Source organism: Pleurodeles waltl, chromosome 6 (genome assembly GCF_031143425.1).
Source record: "Pleurodeles waltl isolate 20211129_DDA chromosome 6, aPleWal1.hap1.20221129, whole genome shotgun sequence".
NCBI lineage: Eukaryota > Metazoa > Chordata > Amphibia > Caudata > Salamandridae > Pleurodeles > Pleurodeles waltl.
The window spans coordinates 834,080,516-834,104,664 of record NC_090445.1 but is presented as its reverse complement, the minus strand read 5'-3'; the positions used below and the strand labels follow the sequence as shown (position 1 = coordinate 834,104,664).

The 24,149-nt window shown below is 43.9% G+C and overlaps 1 protein-coding gene across 9 annotated transcripts in view; it reads right to left on the bottom strand.

The window, feature by feature from the left end:
- LZTS2 (leucine zipper tumor suppressor 2) overlaps positions 1 to 2,346 on the bottom strand; it is a 527,324-nt gene extending 524,978 nt beyond the window's left edge. For 5 of the 9 annotated variants that reach the window (XM_069239529.1, XM_069239531.1, XM_069239527.1 and 2 more), the window contains exon 1: positions 2,197 to 2,345. The gene's annotated coding sequence lies outside the window, so the exon portion shown is untranslated. Of the gene's footprint in view, positions 1 to 2,196 lie in introns of all 9 variants that reach the window. The other 4 variants (XM_069239523.1, XM_069239522.1, XM_069239526.1 and 1 more) reach the window with 1 other exon arrangement.
- Between the last annotated feature and the right edge of the window lie 21,803 nt (positions 2,347 to 24,149).

The window sequence follows — 24,149 nt, the reverse complement described above, 5'->3', positions numbered from 1 at the left end:
GTGAGAGGAAAGATAATCATTGTGCAATAAAAAAACATGCCCACAAGCCAGACAAAGCGGAAAAGGCCACCTTACTAGGAAAGGCTTGTAGATCAACAGTGTTTCTTCATTTAAAACTTTTAAACACTAAAAATGTTAAAGCATAACCCAACGCTGACATCCCCCCTCCCTTGAATCCCCAACCTATGCAACATCCTCCCAAACAAACACCCAATACCCCACAAGGTCATTAATTCCTTTAACCCATCCTTCACATAATGCAATCTCTCTCACCCAACCCAAACCTTCCTCACAAAAAGCAGTCTCCTTAGCCCTGTTTCCATCTCCTCAAAGTTCCTCTTCCCCTCCCCTGTGTCTCACTATTCTCCCAAGGTAGGGTGATCAGACGTCCCGGATTTCTCCGGACAGTTCCAGTTTTTAGAGGACTGTCCTGGTGTAACAACGCTTCTCCTAATTTTAAATAAATGTCCCTGTTTTTGGGACAAAGGTCATATTATTAAATAAATGTCCCGGTTTTTAGGACAAAGGTCAGATCATCTAGGGATGCATAAGTTAAAGAGACCTACAAAGTATGAAATAATTAAAGTATTTTATCTGTTACTGTCAGGCTACACAGTCCCTCTGTCTGCTCCGAGCAGAGAGACGGAGTGGGGAGCAGAGAGAGGTGGGTAGAGGTGGGTGGAGGCGGGTTGGGGGTGCAGGGTGGGAGGTCAAGCCACAGCTAATTTTATATATGTAGTCTTGTACGTGTGCATATATGTATGTATACACACAAACATGTATAGGCACACATTTACAAAGCTACGCAAAAAACGGGACAGGCCAGATATAAAAGTGAGTAATGTCTTTAGTCCTTATTTTATGTCTGACCTGTCCCGGTTTTTGCTCCTCAAAATCTGGTCACTCTACCCAAAGGGATGGATGCGCCCACACCTGACTCCCCACCCCCAAAATTACCACCCTGGGAAACTACAGGGAGTCCTACTGTGGCACCAAAACTGAATCTAACCCACCAGAATACCTCTGGAACACAATCTTCAAAGCCGAACTGAAAGGGTGGGTGGGAATTCTCACAGAACCAGTACACTACACCTCCCTTCACTACTTTGTGGCTGCAGCAAGATAAAGTAATGACACCCCCGCTCCCCCGCACTTAAAAATATCCTCTGCACCTTTACCCCGCACCCTCACTAAACCCCCAACCTATTGTATTCTGGCAGTGGTGCTTAGACAGTCCTGCATATAGAACGGGAAAAGCAAAACTTCAAGGACCAGGATGAAACAGAACTTCATAAAAACGCAACAGAACTTTATAAAAACCCAACAAACACAAACCTGAGAGCTCTGCCAGTGTTGGCGTGTGAGCAACTCGTCCACTACTGGTTCACGGTACGGATTAAGGGCAGATTTCTTAGAACCGCAGGACTACAAATACCAGCATGCAAAGGGAACTGCCCACTGGAGGATGCACATAATTTCACGAGGGAAACCCATATATCTCTGTATCCACAAATTTTCAAGTGCTTTCGCCTCCTACACACTGTACAATTTTGTGAGGATGCCCAGTGCTAGAAACTGCAACATGTCCGCTTCTACCCAATACACGACATATCTTCCGTGTACATCATTCAAGTGATAATAACCTTGTTCTCTATCCTGCAGACATACACGACTGAGTTCTGAACCACTCAAACCCTGATCCCTACTCGGCGTTCCTTCTGCCCGACCCGGCAGGACACCGAGGCGCTGAGGGCCAGGGAGGGAACTGTTTGTTTTACATCCACAGCAGAGCAGCAGGCGCTGCCGCCCTACTTCCAGAAACTTACCTGCTGCACGCAGACAGCGGTTTCCCAACGGAGGAGATATACTTAGTTTCTGTTTTGTCAAAAATAAAAATACGCGCACACAAACGCCCGGCTGCTTTCCACAGTAAAGGGGAACGTCTTTTCACATCAGGAAATTAGATTTTAAAAAGAAAGCTATAGATATAAACTAATGAGGAACAGCTGGCCCCAGTGTTTACCGTCGCGAGCCCGCTGCAGCTCCTATACGATTATATTAGAAAAGTTGGCGTCATTCACTAGCTGAAAAATGCAGTCCAAATAGTTGCAGCCTGAGCTTTTATGAAAAGTAAGAGTGCCCTCCAACTCAAAACCACAAGCTGAGAGGCTGCACGCAGCGCCGCTGGCCTCTTACCGTGACCATCCCTCTGCTGCAGGGCACTTGATCCTAGCAGTGCCCGCGGCGCCCTCCTCAGTCCCCTTCACCGCGCTGCTCTCATGCCCAGTGACAGCCGCTCGGCCCACGGTCTCTCACCCGGCTCCGCCCACCTGGAGCAGCTCCGCCCACAGGATTTACACAGGTGACCGTCAGGGGGGAGGGCGACGGCCGTGCAGTAAACCGGAGCAGCGCCCAGGCTTGCAAGACACCATTCAGCGCCCAAAAAACCTTGAGACTTTTAACCATTAACGTGTGACATTAAACCAAACACGCACGCCCCAACCCCAAAAGAAAAAACAGCTACTACTCAACTTTTGCTGTTTCTGTTTATCTTACATCTGTTCCGCTTCCTGATGCTTGCTAAAACATTGCCATTTTCATAAATGCATGTATTGTTTGTTCATTGGTAACGTCCTATTTGATCAGTTACAAATGAGCCTATTGCCCCGCACGCCCAGGTTTTCAAGGTCCGACCTTGAGAAGCTCACATCGTCAGGTTTTTGGATTCTGGGACTTGCAATCATGTTCACACAGAAAAATCATGGTGGACCAGCCAATCTATAGACCTGGGAAACTGAGTGTTGCCTGAAGTATAGGAGTTTTGAACATTGACTGCATAACTCCAGGGGAGAAACCCCATGCAAAATTCTGGCGCATTTACCCAGAGGCCATTTTTTAGATAGGTGGCAAAGTTATAGGTTTCAAGGTGGAACTAGCCGAAGCTCTGCTGATGGAAACCTAATGGTTTACTCATTTAACAAAATACAACAATTTTCTGTCTCGTTTTGCTGTTTCACAAAGCGCAAACTCATCCCAAAGGTACAGGACCGCTTTACATGAGAACCAGTTACATTACACAAGGTCACAATTACTTTTTAGGCATAGGGAGATTAAGTGATTTGCACAGAATTATGCATGTTGATCTGGTCATCTTTAAATTCCTTTTACCATCATGGTCCTGAGGATGGTCTCACACACTGCTGACATTCAAGACTGAACAATCAACGCAGCGTCCACTTTTTTCATATGCATTTCCATAAACATTTCTGGATCTTCAGCCACAAATCAACTTGCCTATATAATGGATTGATACCAATCAGACAAAGAGTGAACTGTGCATTCATTGATCTATGGGTTTGCAATATTAATTCTGAATTATATTCCGAAGCACACGGTTAGTGTATAATGGTATTTGTTGGTTTTGCATCCTCTATCGTTAGTAAAGCATATAGAGATCACTGTTAATTCTATTATTGTGTACGCCTGTTTCCTTTGGACTAATCCATACGATAATTCATTACAGCCATAAGCTTTATGCTTAGTTTTGTCATCTGTAATGACAGATAATCTACTATAAATTCAGGAATCACACGTTTAAATTACTCCCTTGTTGGCCAATTACCTTTACTTTGGTTGATACCCGAGCTCACAAGGGGTCACTGGGGCTCCCTCCTTTTTGTTAAACTATGGGCCAATCCAGTATTGCCAGAAGGGGTGTAGCTTAGTCACAGAGATTTAGGGGGACAGGAATCTCAAAATTTCCAACTAAAAAAGCAGTGGGTCACAGGGTGAATGTGTGAGGTGCCCGAGGTTTGGGGTGGACGGTTCCCATGAGGAGGAGGGTCAGTACTGATTTGCATTAGGTGTGTTTGTGGGGCTGATTTAGAGCTTACCAAACAGGTGTTCTTGTGCCAACCGCGTGTTTTATGCAGAAAGAATAAAACTTAATTTGTCAATGTAAAACCTTCTAAGGACCAAGCGAGTAGGTGCCCAGAAGTATGCCATCCAAGTGTCTGCCCTATTTAGAGTGGCTGGTCAGATGGCTTCTTTTTTTTAACTGTCCATCACCATTCCGGAATTGAGGGGCAGTAAAACAAAATAAAATGATCCCCACATCATGAGAGAAAAAACGGTATTGGGGGTGGGGGTCATTTTTTTTTTTTTTTTTCAAAACACAAACTCCCACTTTGGAAGCTTGGTTTTAATGGCAGCCAGCCGTCATGTCTGACAGAGTCATCTGTTAAACTTTTCCTACATTGACAGGAACCACAAAGACGGCAGTTCCTCCCAATGTGTAGAGATGTTCACCACACTGGAGGCCATCTCTAAATTTGGCAGGTGAAGTATAGGCAGTAAAATCCTCTGCCACTTGTCTGCCTTTCCTCTATCTGCTAAATCATAAAGTAGGCCCTTTGAGTCTAGAGTGGCACATTGGATGAAAAACAATTCTTTGGAGTTGAGGGATTGCCAGTGGTTAGACAATTTTCAAGCGAACGTCCCATCACCTTTTTTGATGTTTCATTGCTGGTAGTGTCCCTGGAAACTTGAGACTGGTGTAACTTTTCAAGCTGGCCAATATTTGTGAAATCTAAAAATTAGTACATTTGCATACATTTAAGGAGAGTACTTCTAGTGCAAATTTGCTACTTGTTTGATAAACTGTTTATTAAGGGACATATTAAAAAAAAAGTGGCACAAGTCAGCACAGCAAGGCAGCAAAGTTGCTGTGCTGCATTGTATCACCTGAAGAGAGCAGAACTGGGGCATCTCTTCAAAGAAATGGCACAGTTCTGCTCTTTCGATGTGCTTGCATACTTTGGGCTGCCTACAGTCAGCTCTGGCACCCTTGCGCCATAGTGCAAGTGTGTGTGAGTTATAATCGGAATAGCTTTGTGTACCTCTTTCTGCACAAAAATAATCCTTGGAGGATTTTTCCCCTTCGTATACGTGCTGCAGAAAGCAGCACATGTACAAGGAATTATCAAGGATACATCACTCCTTGTTACACCAGGCTCAGGCAAGCACACCATTTTGGTGCAAAACCAGTGTATACAACTCTTTGTAAATATGGGTTTGCTTCAAAATCCACGGGAGGATACACTTGAATATTAATGCACCACCCATGGAATGCCTACCTGTCATAAAGTAACGCAAGGCAGCAAACGTGCTGCCTTGCGATACTTTTTCTTACAAAGCCACATAAATTGACTTTTGCATGACTTTATAAGTATCAAAAAGGAGTTTGCGTAAGGCTGTGTCAAAAAGGTGATGCAACCTCGCCCCAATATCTTTGTAAATCAAGGCCTAAATATATTTAAGTTCCTAGTACAAAAATGAACAAGTTAAAACCTTTTAGTCAAATCCGAAATAGAAGAAAAACCGACACAGACAAAGCAGATCCAAATCAGATCCCCCACACCAACTAACAAGCCAAGAATGTATTTTTTGGGGGCTGCCACACTCAAAATACTACCCCTGAAGATATGCCCCCGAGTGCCAGAAGGGCTAGTCTTATAGGTCAGTGCAGGGGCCAGTTTCTTGGAGGATTGTGGGCCTGCTTTATGGTCCTGTGGGCCAGCTTCTACTATGAATTCTCTGGTATCACCATAAACAGTCCCTGCAGAAAGGTCAAATCCGTATAATGTCCAATACCTTGCAAAACACCTACACAGCATGTTTTTACAGGTGCAAAATTGCCCTGAATTGCACAATTTGATCTCTTTTCTTGGATATCTGATTTGATAATGGAAGGTACTTTTCTTTTCTTGACAGTTTGTATTTTCTGTCCCAGACCGCCAATGATATCAAACAAATGGGGGGGGACCTCTTAACATCTCGAGGAATACCTGAAATATAGCCTGCCATGGCGTCTCTTTCCTCCTACGGTGGCTTGGTTTAACTTTCAAGCAGCCCTCGTAGACTCCGCAGCCATGTCCAGGTGCTCCAGCAGTTGAGCGGCCCTGTTTCAGCAGTACATGTCAAGATGGAGGAGGAGCATATGCTGTCCATGGTTGCGGGCAAAGGGAAAAGTTTTACCCTTCATGGAAACATCTCAACGCCAGTGGACGGTTGCCAGGTCTACTTTGCAAAGTATGTGGCAATAAAGATGTCTGCCGAGTAGTTCGAATGATGATACACGTCACAGCTGCACCTGCTCGCTTGTGGCTTCTGCTGACGACCACAGGAGGAGCTGATTGGCTGCCCGGAGGAAGGCAGATTCTTTAGGCAGTGTTCACAATGAGGCACTGGTGGCGGCACCCAATTCCATTCACCCCAACCCACTCCCCACAATTCGGACTTTTGCCCTTTACATGAGGGCATGCAGCACATGCCCCCGAGGCATTAAACCCACCAGCAACAATAGGGGGGAGGAGGGAAGAGTTCAACAATGATCACGTAACTGTAGTTCTTCATCCCGTGTGCACTGCATGCACTTCAGAAACATGGTACAGATTTCACTGAGGCCAACTTAGCATTTAACCGTATTCACTCATAACATACATGGTTGTGAGAGAGACAGGAGATGGTCTCGGACTCTGTTACCTGGTTGACATAAAAAAATGCTTCAGAAATTAACCGTATATCCCTAGCACTATATTAATTGCCTTATGAATAAACGAGCATAAACTGGGAACATGATCGAGTCTATAGAAAATATGATTAAGCCTTGTAATTGACGTTGTTACACCTGTAGGAATAAAGCCAGTAGGGGTTTCGTAATAATTATTTAATCTTTCCTAACTTCAGGTTGCTGAAGTACCAAAAACAGTCCAGAGACTTTCATGGAAACTGCGAGCAGGCAGAGTACAGCGGTGAATTGTGCACATAAGGTCTTCTTTCGCTGACCTTTAAAGCTCAGCACGAGTTATGTTCAGTAATTATTTCACCCTTGGCCATGCTCATGATGTAACTAGCTGACTTAGCTGTAACCTACTTTCATAAAAGTAATTTACTCATTTGGCCAATATAACAAACACGCTGATGACCACGTGAGCCGGAAGTCTGTAAGGAATTATCACACACTGGGCAGCATAAGAGTACCTGTGCTGTTGGATCTATTCATTTTCTTTAGCCTTTCATGACCTGCTTGGATCCTCTTAGCCTAACAAAGCCGTTTTACCAATTTGTTCGAGAGAACGGTGTCATTCAAACTTTCAATCACATTGACAGACAATTTTACCTTAAGAGAGAATGTTTTTATTTTGGCAGCTTGTCAGTGTCACCAAATACTATTCCTGGACCAAAATGGAAGCTGGAGCTTACCTCTGGCAAACAAGAGTCCATCATCCTCTCACGAGGCACCAATTACAACAATCTACAATGAGGGAAGTGCATTATTATCTCGTGCTCTGAGGTAACTATAACTCACACCCCTGCTATGCACAGTTTTCTCATCAATGATGTTATTACAAATGTTGCAGTGATAATTTCAAGGATGCCATAGAAGATGTCCTGACTGATGTAATAGTTGGGGTAATTAGCAGTGCAAGGTGAGGGTGCAAGTTAAAGTTACCTTAGGGCACAAGTTATACTTATTTGAAATAACTCTAACTGCTGAATTTCTATGGTTTTGTAAGTTTGAAATGCGAGTCTAACTACAACATCCCTGTAACCTTTGTTCTTTTTAAGCTAATTTCTAAGTTTTTTAAAGTTTTATTTCCTATCTATAAGTCCTTCTAACCTTAGTTTTTTCAGTGGATTTCTGTTTTTTTAAATGCTAAGTAACTTTAATGACTTTACATTAATACGACTATGCAGCATACAGCCTTTGGCCGTGCATGGCAGGGGTTGGATGCAGGCCAGGTCTCTGGCCACCCAGCCCCAGTCCGTGCACAGCCTCTGAACGTGCATAGCTGGGATGAGCCACAGGCCACAGGGCAGGCCAGGCCTTGCATCCTACTCCTAAAACCACACAAACCAAGAGAGAGAGAAAGTGAAAGATTGAGAAAGAGAGGGAGAGAGATGCATTTAGAGAAAAAGATTGGCAAAGAGAAATTGAGAAAGAAAGAGAGATTTTTTAGGCTTTGACTAATGATATACATAGAATGAGAAATGTTCTGATAATTTGAAAAAAAATATTTGACAAGTAAAAAGAGTGGGATCAACTTTGTGTATGTACCTTAAATATTTAAAGTTGAACATAAATTAAAGCTGAGAAATTACGTCTGACTCACTTAGACTGAAACCCTCACCATTCTGTGTGATGGTCTGAGACTTTAACCACTAGGCCACAGGTGACTTCTTACTGTGCATTGTCCAGACATATCTATGACATCCAAACCAAAGCTGTTGATGGGGAAAAAGACTCAAAACACGAGTAAATAAACAGTCGCACTGCAATGAGATACCAGGATTTGAAACATCAAACTTCTGAGTGACAGTACAAGAGTTTTAACTGTAGGCCAGAAGTAACCCTGCTCCACTGTGCATTCAAACGTAACTATAAAATTTGAATCAAATATCATGGTTGTTTGATGCTTTGAAGTTATTGTATGGCGAGAGCATTGCAATTATAATCTCTCTCTCTCTTCCAACCCATTATGGGATTGAAAAGAATGAGAGAGAAAGTGAGAGGACCGTGGAGGGAACCAGAAGGCTCCTGCGGTCCCAGCCGGCTCCCTGCTTCCTGTGGGAGCCAGCATTGCTCCCACACTCAGGGAGCTGCTAGAAATGCAGTTCCCTCCATGTGCGAGCAATACTTTCATCTCGGGCAGGTAAAGAGATTAAAACTCTGCTTCAAGCAAGCGGGAGCAATTTGACAGCCCCTGCTTGCTGGAAGCAGAGTGTTTGCTTTTGCTTGATGGGAGCTGTCATAGCTCCCACCAAGCAAAAGCAAACAGCTGTCTCCGAGGGTGGGCACTTTAGGAGGTAGCAGGAACTGGCCCTGCAGGGTGGCAGTCCTTAGGGTCATAAATGGCACCAGAAGGGGGGCTGCACAGACCCTCTCCTTTCTTTAGTAGGGGCCGGCCCCTGGGAGGTGGTGGTCCCCATGGCCACATATGACCCCTTCCCTATTTTAAAGTTCATAATTGGCCCTGGGGAGGTGGGGGTCCATGGGGTTGAGGGTCTGCGTGGACACTTTCCTTTACATTCACTTTAGCCCCTTGGAGGTGGGGACCCTGGGGCTTCTGTAAGCCTCCGGAGGGGGGTCCATGTGGCTTCCCTCCCTACGTGAAAAAAGCTCCGGGGAGATGGCGGTTCCCAGGGCTTGGGTGTCCACAAGCTATAGGACAGCTAACTATAACTTGTGCCCCCACCATGCACTGCTTATGACATTGCATATTACATCATTCATGACATGTTCTTTGACATAATTCATGACATCACTGATTAGATCTCAAATGAAGACTTACAGTTAGCTCTGCTAACTACAACTGGTGAATTTCTATGATTTTTTTTAGTTCAAAACGTCAACGCAGTCACTGACATATTCACCTTACTGTAACAATACTTTTACCTTTGTTTTTTCAGTGAATATATATACACATCTATCTATTTATCTATCTATCTATCTATCTATCTATCTATCTATCTATCTATCTATCTATCTATCTATCTATCTATCTATCTGTCTGTCTGTCTGTCTGTCTGTCTGTCTGTCTGTCTGTCTGTCTGTCTGTCTGTCTGTCAGTCTGTCTGTCTGTCTGTCTGTCTGTCTGTCTGTCTGTCTGTCTATCTATCTATCTATCTATCTATCTATCTATCTATCTATCTATCTATTTATATATATCAATATATATGTTCATATGTGACAAACACAGAATGGCAGCAAGCAAGCCGCTTCCCTACTCATGATGTAGGTGCCAGTGGCTGCTCACTCCTCCACCTATAATACTCTTCAAAAATCTTCCACTGACAAAGAATAGCGGCACACTGTAGTCCAGTGAAGGTAGTTTGTTGACAAAGAACAATGCGTTTCGGCTACCTTCTTAGCCTTTTTTGAGTTTGCCTACTTCAAAGGCAGAAATGGGTATAAATACTGGGCCTCTGACCCTGCAAAGTTAGAACACTTCTGGACTGAGGACATTCTGCCAGGAAGATGAGATAGATGCTGTAGGAGGGACTGACACTCTGCCTGATGCTTTGCTGTGCTGACCTGCTGCTTGCTGCTTCTGTCCTGAGAGTGAAAGGACTTGACTTTGCTCTCTATAACCTGCTTCCAAAGGTTCTCCAAGTGCTTGGACTGAGCTTGCCTCCTGTTAGAAGTCTAAGGGACATAAAATACTTCATCTGCCAGCACCTGGGCTCTCTTGCTGAGAGTCTTGTCTCACCAAGTGGTGCCTAATCCAGTTCCTGGGCCATTGGGAGAGAGTTCTGGTGTAACCAAGAAGAAACCAAGTACATTGACTCCAGAACGGATTCGGAACTAGCGCCACTGTCTTACTCCACGATGCTGCTTGCACTGGAGCTGTGGACCCCCACTGACTGTAGCAACTGTGACCAACGCTGCAAGCCTGATGCAGCTGCAGTGCGTCTGAAGTCCCACCACAGCGGGAGTTCAGAGTGCCGTGTCACTGAGGACCATGACACCTGACTCCACAGCACCTGTGGCCCCATGGAAGGATCTCAACACCGCGAAGTCGAAGCCTCGCATCTTGACCTGCTGGATTCATCGACCTCACCTGATTGTAAGGAACTGATGCCTCACCACAAACTCCGCATCACTTCCCCTGCAACTGTAAGAAACTGACGCCTCACCCCCCCACCTCGCAGTAAGGAACCAATGTCTGACCTCCCAGGTAGCAGTAAGGAACTGATGCCGCACCGGCTCGAGCGACCCCTCACCTCCCCAAACCTCTGTACAACATCTCTGTTCCCTCATCGTTTTCAAAGGCGACTCTAACCAGCCCGCACTTCCTCATGAGTGGCGTTGGACTGTTCAGAACGACTCCGTCAAGGCACCACGATAGCCCTAGTTGGAGCTATTGTGCTTCTATGCGTTGTACTGAGCTTTAATCTATAAATATTCATATCTTTGCTTGGGTATGTTGGATTTTTGTCGTTATGGTCTTGTTTAACTCACACAAATATTGGCTAATTTTCTAAACCAATGTGGAGTTCTTTTGTGGTGTTTTCATTGCGTTACTGTGTGTGTGTGTGTGTGTGTGTGTGAGTGTATCTTAGGTGGTTGACTCTCTTACCCTGACCATAATGAGGATCCCTACTTGAACAAGGGACAAACCACTGCCAACTAGAAAAACCCATTTCTAACACACATATCTATGTTGTACCTATATATATATATATATATATGTATATATATATATATATATACTATATAGTGGTGGTCACCACTAGGTAGTTATAGTTAGGACGTAGTTTCCATTGAGAAAGCATTTTTGATTTGCCTATATCTTTCACACCTCTTGATGAATCTTCACAAAATTTTCCAGAACAATTGGATGCTCACTTCACATGCTGTCTGCAAAGTTCGGGGGTGATCTGTCAAGCAGGGGCTGAGAAAAAGGGGGTCCCAAAACGTCTTTTACTCATGTTAATTTCCATAGGGATTATAAACACCACTGCAGCCCGAACCGCTGGAGGGAATTATGCCAGATTTGGCAGAATGGTAGCTCTTTGTCAAGAAAACAGCTTTCTTGTTATTTGGTGTAAATCCGTTCAGTAGTTTTTAAGATATTTAAAGAAAACCAAATTTATATATCTGAGCAGACCTTAAGCCCAGATCTCATAGTGAGGTCCGATTAGCTGCCAGCACTTCAACTAGAAAGTGCTGGCAGCCGTCTTGGGACCAATATACATGACAGCACCCCATTAAACTGTGTCGTAGTGAATGGCAGGTTTTGAGAGACACAAAAGGAGAATGTATAAAGGCTGCTAGCACATTTTAGTTACAATAGAAATCACTTGTTGATGGTACCATACTAATTTTAGGAATTGTGGTGTGCTGTAAGGTGATTTTACCATACTAGGTTTTCATGACACATGTTTGAGAAAAAATAGTTTTCTCATGATTTTCCCATAGAGGTTATGGAAGGTGCACCACAAGCTAAAATGAGAACATATTTTCTGTCAATTCACACTATCTTTCTCAGCCATATGAGAATGAGGTCAGACATTCACAGTGAAACATGTACTTCCAAAAGGAGCAGCCTGTTAGTTGATTCCCCTGTGTTCTACTGCAGCCTACCAGAGTGTTCTAAAGAACAACTAGAGTGCTAACATTCTCACCTATGACAAAACCACACACCTGAAGCCCGACATCTTACCTATGACAAAACCACACACTTGGAACACCAGAAGCCATCTTCATTGAATCAAACTGGTAAAACTAAATACATTTAATTTAGGAAAGAACAAAATGAGGAGGGTCATTTTGTCGGAAAATTATGATTACGGCTGTAGAAAGGAAAATTAGGACACATTTTAAGTGAGTTCTAAAATATCTTCCTTTTGTACTTCCAACAGGCGCAGCCTTTTAGTTGATTCCCTTGTGGTCTTACTTATGACACAAGTGTGGCACACCTGAAGCCATCTTGATTGAATCAAACTGGTAAAATTGAAAACCTTTAGAAAGGAACCGAATGAGGGGGTTAATTTTGTCACCAAACTTATGGTTTGTGCTGTAGAAAGAAAAATTAGCACATTTTAAGTGAGTTCTCAAATATCCTTCTCTTCTATTTCATTAAAACATTCTGACATGTGGACTGAAACATGCGCTTTCAACACCACCAGCAGCAGACTGCCAGTTACCTCCCTGGTGATCAGCAGCTTACACTGTCCTAATCAGCAACAAGAGTGCTAACATTCAGAATTTATGCCAGAAGTGTGCCACATCGGAAGGCCATCTTCATGGAATTGAAGTGAAAAACTGAAAAACATTTCTATTGAGAATACCGCAATAAATAAGGAAATTAGGGAACCTGGCTCTGAGTCCAACCACCCACCACCGTGCTTTGCAATGGGTTTCTTAACGTTAAAAAAACCTGTAGAAATGCACTGGAAAAACAAATGTTACAGGGAAGTTATAGTTAGGAACTAGAATTAAAAAAACCTTAGAAATTTACCAAAAAAACAAAGGTTACGGGGACGTTATAGTTAGGTCCAGATTTTACACGCACAAAACCATAGAAATTCAGCTGATAGAGTTATTTCAAGTAACTATAACTCATGCCCTAAGATAACTTTAACTCACGCCGCCCCATCCACTGCCAATTACACAAGATATTGCATCACTCATGAGATCTTCCAAGACATCATTGATAATATCACTGTAATATTTGCAGTATAGTTATAGATGAGAAAAGTGTACGTGGTGAGGGCACAAGTTATAGTTACTTGAAATAACTCTAACTTTAACACTTGAATTTCTATGGTTTTATGTATGTAAAATCTGAACCTAACTATAGCATCCCAGTAAACTTTGATTTTTTAGTAAAAGAAATATATCTATATATATATATATCTATATATCCCTCTATCTATCTATCTATCTATCTATCTATCTATCTATCTATCTATCTATCTATCTATCTATCTATCTATCTATCTATATATATATATATATATATATATAAATAATTTACACTATAGTTAGAAAATAAAATGTAAAAAACATTAGAAATTCACTGGCAAAAACAAAGGTTAAAGTAACATTACAGTTAAGTGTGATAAAAGGTTCAGTTTCTGTTTTTAAAAAAAACTTAGAAATTCACAAAAAAAACAAAGGTTAAGGTAACTTTATCATTAGGTGAATATGGCAGAGACAACATTAAGGGGGTCATTCTGACTCCCGCCGGGCGCGGTCACCGCACGCCCGGCGGGAGCCGCCAAAATACTGTACCGCGGTCGGAAGACCGCGGCGGGTATTTTGAGTTTTCCCCTGGGCTGGCGGGCGGCCTCCAAAAGGCCGCCCGCCAGCCCAGGGGAAAACGACCTTCCCACCATGAAGCCGGCTCGTAATCGAGCCGGCGGAGTGGGAAGGTGCGACGGGTGCTACTGCACCCGTCGCGTATTTCACTGTCTGCTATGCAGACAGTGAAATACAAGCGGGGCCCTCTTACGGGGGCCCCTGCAGTGCCCATGCCATTGGCATGGGCACTGCAGGGGCCCCCAGGGGCCCCGCAACACCCCCTACCGCCATCCTGTTCCTGGCGGGCGAACCGCCAGGAACAGGATGGCGGTAGGGGGTGTCAGAATCCCCAAGGCGGCGCAGCATGCTGCGCCGCCTTGGAGGATTCTGACGGGCAGCGGAAAACCGGCGGGAGACCGCCGGTTTTCCTGCACTGACCGCGGCCAAAGCGCCGCGGTCAGAATGCCCTGCGGGGCACCGCCGGTCTGTCGGCGGTGCTCCCGCCGACCCTGGCCCCGGCGGTCTAAGACCGCCGGGGTCAGAATCACCCCCTAAGAGTTTGAACTAAAAAAAACAGAAATTCACCAGTTATTGTATAGCTAACTATAACTTGTGAGCCCACCATGAATCGCTTATGAAATCACATATTACATCACTCATGATATGTTCTGTGCCGTCATTTATGACATCACTGATGACATCTCAAATGACTCATAAGTGGTTAATTTCTGTGTCTTTATTTAGTTCAAAATGTTAACGTTGTCACTGACATTCACCTAACTGTAATGATACTTTAACCATTGTTTTCCTAAGTGCATACGTATGTATATATATTTTTTCTGAACAAAGCAAGGGTTACAGGGATAATATAGTTAGGAAATAACATTTAAAAAACATTATAAATTCATTGAAAAAAAGCTAATTCTATTTCCTAACTATAACGCCCCTGTAACCTGTGTGTGTGAGTAGGTATGCAAGCGGTTGTGTGAGCATGTTGTTGGTGTGTGAGTCTGTGTTGTAACTGGCTGCGTGGGTGTGGCTGTGTGGGTGTGTGAGTAGGTGTGTGAGTCACTGTGTGGGTGTGTGAGTGGTTTTGTGGGTCTCTGAGTGGGTGTGTGAGTGGGTATGTGATTGGTTTTTGGATGTGTAAGTAGCTGTGTGAGTGGGTCTGTGACTGAGTGATTTTGTGGGTTTGTGAGTGGCAGTATGGGTGAGTGGTTGTATGGGTGTGTGAGTGGTTGTGGGTGTGTATAAATAGTTGTGCAAGTGTTAGAATTGGTGTGTGAGTGCTGTGTGGGTCAGTTAGTGGGTGTGTGAGTTGTTTTGAGGGTCTGTGAGTAGCCGTATGGGATGTGAGTGGTTGCATGGATGTGTAAGTGGATGTGTTTGTGAGTGTGTGAGCAGGTGTGTGGGTCTGTGAGTGGGTGGATCCTCGGAACCTCGCATGGTTAAAAAAAAATTTTGGGACAATTTCTTGCCCATTAGGGCTCCCTAATAGACCTCTCCATCAGTCTAATGGGATCACGGTACCTCTAAACCCTAGTCTTGTATCACTTTTAGCTTTTAGTTTCCTCGTTGGGAACCGAGTCTCGATGAACAAAATGGCAGCCACAACTTTCCTCTCAGTTAGCAGCCAGCCAATCATGACATTGCTATTGGCACATGGATGCCTGACTCCACCTGGAGCTGTGGAGGATCTGCTGTAGACCTGTGTCTCCAAATACACATAAATAGTTTTTCTTTAATAACTCCAAAACTACTGAACAGATTTACACCAAATTACTGAGAGAGATCTTTCTGGACCAAGATCTAACTTTCCGCCAAATTTGGTGTATATCGGGAGAATACATGTTTTGGGACCCCACCTTTTGTGTCTTCCCCTGCTAGACAGATCATCCTGAAACTTTCCAGACAGCAGCTAAAGCGACTGGCACACTAGTTTTGAACATTTTGTGAAGATTTGTCAAATGGTACCAAAGTTAATAGCAAAACAAAAAAATGTTTTTCCTATGGAAACTAGGTCCCAAATATAACTATACTGCAAAGACACCCGTTTGTTGTATAAGCCAATTTATTAGAGAATTCCTTTGATGTGATCAATAAATTGATGTACATTCACCCTTGTGAGCGGAGTTGGCGTATCCTTTGGAAAATTACTTTTTGTGAGCAAGGGCACGAGGTAGCGGAAATGCCTTACCCTTTGCTGAGTGGACTACATGGACACTTTAACCTCTGAGTGCTGGCCTCTTTATCATGAATAGTGGCAAGAAAAGAAGGACATGTAATGAGGAGGGCATTCTTCATAGAGCTGGGCACCTGTTCCTTTTTGGTGCAAGCCATTAACTCACTATTCTGAAGAGTGATCTATATATATTCACTATAAAAATAGTTAAAGTGAGGTCACGGTTATGAAAACAAATTAAAGCCCCTGAAATTGGCTGGTTGTAGTTAGCTGCATGAGCCATAACTCCAACCCAGGGCCGGCTGTCGGGCGGTGCGAGCAGTGCGACCGCACCGGGTGCTGACCTCCGGGGGATGCTGTGTTTAGCAATAATTTCCAAAACCTGCGATTTAAAAGCACCTGCTGAAAAGTTCCTTGTACGTTTAGTCTTCAAGAAACGATTCAAATGTCAAGATACTTCTTGTGATTAATGTTCCTGCTAGAGAGAGAGGGATGGGAGTTTTGCCTAGTGGGAGCTTTGACTCAACATAAAGTAGCATAGAGGGTTAATATGCCTGCTGCAAAAAACAGAACTATGGGGCATAGTTAAGAAAAGTGGCGCTGCACCCAGTGCAGCGCCACTTTTCTTGCACCCCTTAGCACCCCCCAACACCACCATGTGTGCATCACATTTAAAATACAGTACACCATGGCAGTAGTTGGGGGACTAGCGTCAGAATTTTTGACACTAGTCCGACGCTTTGCAGGATTAGCGTAAAAAATGTTGATGCTAATCTTGCTAAGCACCCAGAGGCCCATTGTAACCAATGGAAGCCTCCTTTTCATGCCTGCTCTGAGCAGGTGTTAAAAGTGGCGGGAAAAAAATGACGCAAAGAAATCTGACAGATTTCTTTGCGTCATGTTTTTTGGCCTCCCTCCCTAATGAGGGGATGCCCCCTTTGCATACATTATGCCTGGCACAGGCATAATGTAGCGCAAAGGGTTACAGAGTGGCACAATGCATGCATTGCACCTTTTTGTAAGTATGGTCCAGCGTTTTTGGCTTTCTAACGCCACATTAGTGTAAACAAATGACACTAATGTGGCGTTAGAATGGCACTAGGGGCTCTTAAAGATGCCTCAATGGCAGTGCTTAATTTGTGCTTGATGTTTCTGGTGCGGAGCACCGGCACTTATTTTTGAGGGCCAGGGCTTATTTTTCTGCCTCAAGCATTTACTGCGAGAAAAAGACACATATAGAAAAGATGGAGGAAGAGTAAAACGAAAAAGCATCACAATGGGAAAAAGCAGAAATCCGCAGGAGTGAGCTGAAGGGCAGGGAGTGCCTGTAAATGGATTGAAGAGGCCTGATATGGCTTCAGGATTATGCTGCCTCTGTATTCTGTGTTCACACATTTAATTGCAGCAGCCGCATGTTTAAGAAGAGGGATTTGGGCACCGGCACATTTTTATTTACAAATTAAGCACTGCCCTATGGGGCACACAGTGCTGCACCACTTTTCATGCACCCCTTAGCACTCCCCTAATGCCACCATGTGTGCGCTGTATTTAAAATACGACCCAACATGGTGGTAGTTAGGGGACTAGTGTCAGAATTTCTAATGCTAGTCCGACGCTTTGCAGGATTAGCATAAAAAATGTTGATGCTAATCCTGCAAAGCACCGAGAGGCCCATTGTAGCTAACAGAAGTCTCCTTTTAACGCCTGCTCTGAGCAGGCGTTAAAAGTGCCGGAAAAAAATGATGCAAAGAAATCTGTCCAATTTCTTTGCGACATTTTTTTGGGCCCCCCTAACGGGGGAATGCCACCTTTACATACATTATGCCTGGCGCAAGCATAATGTAGCGCAAATGGATACAAAGTGGCGCAATGCATGCATTTTGCCACTTTGTAAATATGGCATGGCGTTTTTGGCCTTCTAACGCCACAATAGCATAAAAAAATGACGCTAATGTGTTGTTGAATGGCGCTAGGGGCTCTTAAATATGCCCCTATATTTTAAATGGCTAGCTGAGTGGATTAATAAAGCCAGCCTTCACAAGTGCTTTAAAACACATGAACGTATGTGACAGGGGAACGATGGCGAGATGAGGGGCACATTTGCCAGGTGGTAGTGAGTGAAACCGAGGAGGAGGTCATGGGATGGGGAACGCCACAATAAACTGTCGTACAGGGCACCACCAGTCCTAAAGCCAGCCCTGCTCCCACCTCACCATGCTGTGTTCATGACATCACTGATGACATCTCAAATGACATTATTGGTTTGTATAGTTTTGGTATTTGTATATTGCTCTCGTACCCGGGTGAAGCCTAAAGCACACAGTTCACAGCAGGTATTCTGAGCTCAAATTGAAATTCGTAGCACCTGCACAACTATGTAGTAGAGAAATCATGAGGAGAATTAAAATAAAATACATATCTAAAGTAGGCTTTGAAAATGTTCAATATAATGAAGCCAAAAATACTTCTTCCCACAAATGTCATAGCAAGATAAAACAATTATCAGCTAAAGACTCAATAAAATTATGGCACTCCAAGAACTAATCCAATCTGTACATAAAATATTGATGGATCTTTAGCTACTGCCTCAAGGTCGCACTTCAATAATTTAACAGTTCACACTTTAAACATGCGTTTCACTTTAATTTCACTTTTAGTGGGTGAAGGGGCATTCTCCTGATTTCACTTCTGCCTCCTTTCTGTAAAGGATAATGTTCTCGTTCTAGCTCGTGTCATATTCATTTTGCTAGTTTTGTCACTTTGGTTTGAAACCTTTCCAAATTACCAATATTCTAACTTCATATATGCCAAAATCGAACATGGCTCTGTAAAGGTGCCCTGGTTTCAGGACTCAGGATTAAATAAAAATAAAAATAAAAACTTGGTTTGGTTTGACTCTGGCTTGTTACAATGGCATAGTGCCTCTTTAGTCACGATTCCACATTCTTTATTTACGGATTATACGCACCCTGCTCTGAAAGATGAGCATGGCATGTGCACGCATGTGCAACTATTTGTTTGTTGTCCCTACCAGATTATGGGGCTCATTCTGAGCCCGGCGGGCGGCGGGAGCCGCCCGCCTGGAGGGAGCCGCCAAATGGCCGCTCCGCGGTCGAAAGACCGCGGAGGCCATTCTGGCTTTCCCGCTGGGCTGGCGGGCGACCGCCAGAGGGCCGCCTGCCAGCCCAGCGGGAAACCCCTCCCCACGAGGAAGCCGGCTCCGAATGGAGCCGGCGGAGTAGGTATGTGCGACGGGTGCAGTGGCACCCGTCGCGTAATTCAGTGTCTGCACAGCAGACACTGAAATACAAAGTGGGGCCCTCTTACGGGGGCCCCTGCAGTGCCCATACCAAAGGCATGGGCACTGCAGGGGCCCCCAGGGGCCCCACGACACCCCTCACTGCCATCCTGTTCCTGGCGGTCGGAGCCACCAGGAACAGGATGGTGGTGAGGGGGTCGGAATCCCCCATGGCGGCGCAGCAAGCTGCGCCGCCATGGGGGATTCCCAGGGCAGCGGAAAACCGGTGGGAGACCGCCGGTTTTCCTTGTCTGACCGCGGCGGTCAGAATGCCCTGCGGGGCACCGCCAGCCTGTTGGCGGTGCTCCCGCATCCCCGGCCCCGGCGGTCCTTGACCGCCGGGGTCGGAATGACCCCCTATGTCCTTTGATTGCAGTACAGTGTATCATCCAGTTAAAACTGTATTTTATTGGTACATGTGTCATTGTGATCTAAGTGGATTAGCCTGCATACATCTACTTTACATTTGATCAGATACTGGCAGATCGGTAGATACTGGCTTGGACCTCTGTTTTTACCAGCAGGGTGATAACCTTTCCTTACTGAAATGTCACCGGTTTTGGCTAATATATTTCCTTTTATTTTATCTGAGGACTGTCCCTTCCAGCAAAGGTATTATTCATATTTCAACCCCACCTCCAAACTTATCCTCACTTTGAAACAAAATTCCCTGATTTGCCCATTAATATAAATTATTTTTAAATGGAAGGCTAGCTTGTTTTACCTCTAAAGTTTCCGTTTTTGCCCATCTCAGTTTTCAAGTATTTTTCCTTCATATGGTCCTCAAAAAACGCTACCCATTTGAACCCCTAAAACACCGCTCAGCTCGATCCAGAAATGTCCTACAACTGGTTTATAAACCTCCCAACAAAAGGGTCACAACATGTTATTTAGTGTATTCCCAAAAATATCAGCTGTCTCAAAGTATCTGATCCCTATATGCCCTTTGACTGGGTTTCTCAGTCTGACCACAATGTTTCTAGACCACTCAACTGTGAGACAGAGCCCTGTGGATTTTGGAAAGGGATTAGTGGGTTTGTCGCAGGAGCTCTCATCCTCTCTCTCACACTAGGTATGCCTACATGGGTGCTACCAACATTTCGACCGGTTGGTCTTTAACATCTGCAAGGCACCTCAACAAAGGCTGCAAAGTGCTTGTGTCGGCTACAGAATCCTTGTCCCTTGGACTGACACATATTGTTTCTGGGGCATCACCTTCAGCTATGACATAGGGGGTTATTACAACTTTGGAGGAGGTGTTAATCCATCCCAAAAGTGACGGTAAAGTGACGGATATACCACCAGCCGTATTACGAGTCCATTATATCCTATGGAACTCGTAATACGGCTGGTGGTATATCCGTCACATTTGGGACGGATTAACACCTCCTCCAAAGTTGTAATAACCCCATAGTCTACAGTTTCCATGGTATTATGTCTATTTCTTTTAATCATCCATATAGAGTAAGTGAGGACGGTGAGGGTGACTTGACAAAATAAGATTGGGTGGTGGGGGATTGGAGAGTTATGAAAAACAGATTTTAAGAAAGGAAGGTATACTGTGAACATAGAACGGATATAATGAAGCCAATACATCTGGCCCACCAACCAACTCTCAAATGGATGGGCATTTACATACAACTTGTAGAGAGCTCCTCACAAAGGAATGGTGGAGGGAACATTCCCATATTTACTTGGAATACAGGAGGAGGGGCTCCTCCTCATAGAACATATCTTCTCATCTGGAGAAGCAAATGAAAGGTGGAGCTTTTCAGTACATGTTTCTATCAGGTGAGAACGGGCATGCATAGGCTTTATGGTTTCAATGAAATCTACCTCTTAGGAGTTTGCTCCAAACCTTTACCAAATTCTACATGAGGAAATTTCAAACTTTAAACACTGACATTCCAAAAATACTTTGTACAAGGATAAGATTGATGTAAATAAATGTCAAATTGCTTCTTCTAAGAGTGGAAGTATTGTTTGCACTTGCAAAAGGTAGGTCACAGGGAGTTTCTAAAGTGAGTGATGCTCGTCCTGTAGGATGGGAGGCTGAGACTTTTTTGGTTATTCACAAACTCCCCTCGTGCCCTTCTTGCCATGGAAATACCTGGACATTAACTTCTGACAATAGCAGTAGTATATTGCTTTCCACAGTGGACAGGGGAAGGAAATACCCTCTAAAACTGGTGGGTGTGTAGGCAAAGGCGTTTGTCCACATGGAAAATTGTTGTCCCGGTGCAGAGAAAAAGTTAGCAAGCACTTTTGCAAGGCCTCTATTCACAAAGATAATTTCAGTCTTAAATATCTGTTTTACAGCCAAAATAGCTTTTTACACTTACCTAGACATCACAAAGGGATTTCTAGTGTGTGTAAATGCATTGGTTTCTGTGGATTTCTCTGCCACAAGGGTATGAAAACCTGCAGTAGTAAATTCTACCTGGTGGTGAGACATTGGATTTTCAAGGCGTGGTTTGCCTGGAATATTTTGGAACACGTACATTCATGTACATGGGTGAGTACTCCCAAACTTTTCTCCAAAGCCTTTCTCATCAGGAAAGATTGGACCTTTACACCAGCAAGGGTTGAAGTAAATCCTTGGATGGAAAGGGGAATAGATCACCACTAGAATTGCTAGGGGTGTAGTGTAAGGGTCTCACGTGTGTGCTTTTGCAGTGACAATCAAGCACACACGTTGTAAATTGATCTAAAGCATTAAACTACATGAACTGTTCATTTTAAATTCTTGCATTGTTTTTTCTATATTTACTTTATAGGACCTCACCTATCACGTATTCGCGAAACGCGACCCTAAAGGCATGATATCTGTGAGAGCTGGATGTCTGTCTGATGTATGAGTGAGAATAACTGACAATATTCAACAGAATACAGCCCCCGATGAAAGCCAGGAACCCGATTTGGGGCCACCACATTGAACCGAAGATATGTAGTTTCAAAGTTTTAAAGTAAGTATAGGGCCTTAAAGCACAAATCCAAATGTGGTCATCTGGTTTTTCTGTCCGGGACAAAGTCACAAATTCAGTCTGACGGCGATGGAGTGGGGGCCGGATACAGGGACCAGATTAGTCCAGTTGAGCATTGTACCTTGTGTCCTTGATACGAAGTGTTGTGTAGTCCTGTGTTGGTTTTGATGAGGAGCTCCAAGGGCTGTGATGTGAGGAAGAACCCTCCGCTCAAGATTGGCACCTCGCCTTAGAACACCACCATACAAGAAAAAGACTATAGGTCGTACATCCTTCTCCGTCCAAGCAGCCAAACTATGGAATTCATTACCCCCAACTATAAGAGCCACAGATAACTTTCTTGTCTTCAGAAAACTACTCAAGAGTTGGCTCTTTCCTTCATAACCACCATATTCAAACAACTATGAACTGCATATGCCTATGTTGATAAATATTTTTTCAGATTATGTGTATATTTCTATTTATTTATAGTTTCTTTAGAAAATATGTATCGCTACTATGTCGTAACAATAAAATACACACACACACTCTTTAAACCTGTTTGACTAAGTATTTTTACCCATGGTTCTAATTATGTATTGTATGTGCATAGGTGTGTGTATTCATGTGTGTGTGTATGTATGTATGTATGTGTGTGTATATATATATATATATATATATATATATGTGTGTATATATATATATATATATATATATATATATATATATATGTATATGTTGTTTCTATGCTTGGCATGCTCATGGATCATTGCATGGCTCCTGGGTGGGTTGTTATACTAGATATCTATGAATTCCTGCTCTCATCTTATCACACTTATCTACTCATCATCATATGTCATGTCTCTATCAAACTATCCTCCATTCTCACTCTGACTCATCCCAAATCCCTTCTACTACTTTCATCTCCTAAATAGCTCTGCCCAAGCTCTTCCCTCCGCTTCCACATCTAACTCACCAAACCTCACTCTACTACTGTGACCTCCCACACAACCCTACTAAATTCTCCCGCATTTATCTCACCCTGCTACTATGCTCTCCCTAACCATTCCACATACTCTTCCCTCCTCCGCCCCCCTTTACTCATCCCAAGCCTTTGGGTTGAGTAAATGAAGGATAAACTCCCAATTAACACTTCTGGATTTCTTTCCTCCTCCACCCCTCCATTACTCCAGTCAATCTAACTAACAAACTCTCATATCCGCGGCTCAAATTAACTCATAATAATACTAAAACTGACTCATTATTTCCTGATACTAATCCATCACTAATTCTTGTTGGGTTCCAGAGTAGCGTGCTACTTATCGAAAAGCGCTTCGACGCCTCGTCAGGGGTAGTAAGCGCTATATAAATACGATTACAATACAATACAATTACAATTATGTCCCTGTGGCTCAGAACAGGAGGGAAGTCAGCTAGCCCTTGGAGTCACTCTAGTGGTTCTGGGTTCAAGGAGCGGGCCCAGACTTCCTTCCTCAGGCAGCAGGATAGCAGGGCAGTTTTTCTTGCAGCAGAACAGCAAAAAAGTCATTCCAGCAGCAGGGCAGCAGAGCAATCCTTATTCTGAGTCTTCTACAGGACCAGAAGTAATGCGGAGAGTTGGTCAGAGGGTCCAATATTTGTACCTTGTGCTAGCTTTGAAGTTGGAGACATTTCCAGACTTCCCCCTATATCTGGTTTTGCAAGTTCCTACCTCCCTCCCCTGGCTCCCCTGAATCTGGGGTCACAAAAGCTCAGTGTGAAATTATTCATGTCTAGTTCAATGTCTTTAACCCCTTCGCTGCCTGGCCTTTTCCCCCTCCTGTGCTGAGCCTTTTTTTGGCCATTTGGGGCAGTTTCGTGCTTAGGTCCTCATAACTTTTTGTCCACATAAGCTAC